Source organism: Mus pahari, chromosome 13 (genome assembly GCF_900095145.1).
Source record: "Mus pahari chromosome 13, PAHARI_EIJ_v1.1, whole genome shotgun sequence".
In the NCBI taxonomy this organism is placed as follows: Eukaryota; Metazoa; Chordata; class Mammalia; order Rodentia; family Muridae; genus Mus; species Mus pahari.
The window spans coordinates 23,623,938-23,627,381 of record NC_034602.1 but is presented as its reverse complement, the minus strand read 5'-3'; positions in this window follow the sequence as shown (position 1 = coordinate 23,627,381).

Below are 3,444 nucleotides of genomic sequence, written 5' to 3'. Positions count from 1 at the left end.
ACTCTGTAGACCAGGCTGGCCTCAAACTCAGAAATCCACCTGCCTCTGCCTCCCAAGTGCTGGGATTAAAGGCGTGTGCCACCACGCCTGGCTTACAATTATTTTTTTAAGCATGAACTCACTAAGCACTGCCAGTATGTCTGTAATTCGTCCATGTTAGTGGAGGAAAGCCCTGGCTTGATCTGCAATGGTTTGTATAAGCCCTGTGAGCCTCTGTGGAGACCTGAGTTCATCGGTAGGGCATTGTGGGAGCTAAAGAGCCCTAGTGAGAAGTTCTGAGCCAGTGTGTATGTGAGTTGGGGACAATGCCACAAGTCATGGAATTCTTGGGCTTCCTGACTGAAAACTAGAAAAAAAAATCAAGTATACAGTTGGACACCATGGACAGTGGAGTGGCTTTCTGGGCATGAGAGGTGACTGCAGAATTTGGACATGTCATTAAACATCCTTCTGAAAGTTTATGTCTGTCCCAGAGATCAGCGAGGCTCTCAGCCTGGGTCAGAGACGCTGGGTTGTTTGTGTTTTGTAGCACTCAGCAGAGGCTGCAGAGACTGGTCATAGCTGGTCAAAACTGGACAAAGTCCTGGAATAAACAAGGGGTGAAAACTTAGCCATAAACGGGGCATCTGCACCTCTCCCTCCAAGGCTTAGAGAATGCCACCAAAGAAAAATGAAGGTAAGAGCAGAAGGAAAGACGCGGATCCCGTCATGGAGCATGGACTGGCTGTTGCACTCCTAAACCCACGGAACTGACGGTTGGGCCTGTCAACACCACCCTGGGAGGAAGTAGGGGCTTGTGGCACCCTATCCCTCCCTGAGGATTTATACACCGTTAATGGTTGGTGGAAGGACGAACACCTTCAGCGCTGAGGATGATGGTAAGGCACCCATGTTCCTATGGGGAAACTCTGGGCTGAAGAGAGGGCTGACTGGCAAAGAACACTAACTGCTCTTTCAAGAGGACCCAGGTTCAATTCCCAGCACCTGCATGGCAGCTCACAACCACTTCTAACTCCAGTTCCAGGGAATCCAACACCCTCTTCCGTCCTCTGTGGGAACTAAAAACTCATATGGTACAGTGTTAGATCTGCCCAATCTAGGCATATAGCTTACAATTATAATAATCGGATTAAACATTTTTATATGGGATTATTGGGGTTGGAAATTACAACAGTGCACAGACATGTATAGAGGCAAAAAACACCCATACGCTTAAAAATAAGCAATCAGCCGGCCAATAGGAAAAAACGAGAAACTAAAAGTTTTCCCCGCATCGGGAGTTCCTTCTTTATTACTACCGGATGCTTCCAGTTTCCAGTTTAGTTTGTCCTGCTGAGCTGCGGTTCCCTTGTCTGCCTGGACAGCATCCTCCTCAGAAACAGCCTGGTTTTAGCCAAAAAGGATTCAAGATAAACACTGTATATTCTGAATCATATGATTACTCATACTTACTGTATTTGTTACCAGAGGAGGTTCTATAAATGCTACTGAAAATATGTAAATCCATAATGTCCTGTGTATTAATAATAAAGTTTTGAGATTGTGCCTTAGAGTTTCAATGCTGTGAAGAGACACCATAACCAAGGCAACTTTTATAAAGGCAAACATTTAATTGGAGCTGGCTTAGTTTCAGATGGCAGGAAGCATGGCAGTGTCCAGGCATATAGGCTGCTGGAAAAGGACCTGAGAGCTCTACATCTTGACTGGCTCTTATGCAGTCAGCCAAGAGGAAGGTCTATTCCACACTGGGTGGAGCTGGAGCACAGGACCCCAAAGCCCACTCCCATAGCGACACACTTCCTCCAACAAGAACACACCTCTTCTAACAAGGACATACCTCCTAGTAGTGTCACTCTGGGCAAGCACACCTGCCCTCTTGCGTTCTTTCACTGCCATCAGACCATCTCTGCAGGCTTCCAAGGGCGACTGAAGATCAGCAACTCCCAGAAAGCCTCCACTTGGGGCCTAATAGTGTCATTTCCTCCAAGAACACGCTTATCCCAATGCATACAGGCAAAACGAATGTATAAAGTACAAATGTCTTAAGATACTTTAAAATTCCTATCATAGACATGTTTGGCTTTGAGTCTCTCTTATATTTGGATATTCTACCTTTTAGGGAATTATCCCATTTTTTTATTATTTTATTTATTTACATTTCAAATGCTATCCCAAAAGTTCCCTATACCCCCCCCACGCCCCTGCTCCCCTACCCACCCACTCCCACTACTTGGCCCTGGCCTTCCCCTGTGCTGGGTCATATAAAGTTTGCAAGACCAAGGGGCCTCTCTTCCCAATGATGGCCGATTAGGCCATCTTCTGCTACATATGCAGCTAGAGACTCCAGCTCAGGAGGTACTGGTTAGTTCATATTGTTGTTGCGCCTACAGGGTTGCAGCCCCCTACAACTCCTTGGGTACTTTCTCTAGCTCCCCCATTGGGGGCCCTGTGTTCCATCCAATAGCTGACTGTGAGCATCCACTTCTGTGTTTGCCAGGCACTGGCATAGCCTCACAAGAGGCCGCTATATCAGGAATTATCCCATTTTTATCTGTGCTGGAAAATGTGTTGATATATTCATAGTATCCTATCTTATCCTTAAATTTTTAAAGCTTTGTGTTTTGCCTATGTGTATGTCTATTCACCATGTGACAAAGCAGAGGCCAGAGGGCACTGGGTTCCCTGAAACTGGAGTTACAGATGGTTGTGAGGTGCCTTGTGAGTGGTGGGAACTGAAGCCTGGTGCTTTATACAAAGCAATAAATGCTCTTAATGGCGAGCCATCAATCCAGCCCTTGTGTAATATAGAGCCTTGCTGTATAGCCTGGAACTTGCTACTTAACCTAGGCCAACCTCGAAGTGCAGTCCTCCCCATTCCTGTACAGCACTAGACAGGGCATCCGGCCAGGCTCAGCACTTTTTATCCTTTTTTTTTCGATTTATTTTATATGAGTACACTGTAACTGTCCTCAGACACACCAGAAGGAGGGCATCAGATCTCATTACAGATGGTTGTGAGCCACCATGTGGTTGCTGAGAATTGAACTCAGGACCTCTGGAAGAGCAGTCAGTGCTCTTAACCACTGAGCCATCTCTCTAGCACCCATTTCCATTTTTTTGTTGTTGTTTTTTGTTTTTTTGAGACAGGGTTTCTCTGTGTAGCCCTGGCTGTCCTGGAACTCACTCTGTAGACCAGGTTGGCCTCCAACTCAGAAATCCACCTGCCTCTGCCTCCTGAGTGTTGGGATTAAAGGTGTGCGCCACCACTGCCCAGCTTTTTTTCTTAAGGTACTTCCACCGTTGATTTCCTGTTGTTCAATTCATTTATAAAAGCCACCTGTTACTCCAGTTCCAGGGATATCCAATGCCTTCTACTCACATGCACACATACACAAACATACCCACCCAGATATAATTAAAAATAAAATCTTTAAGAGACCGAGA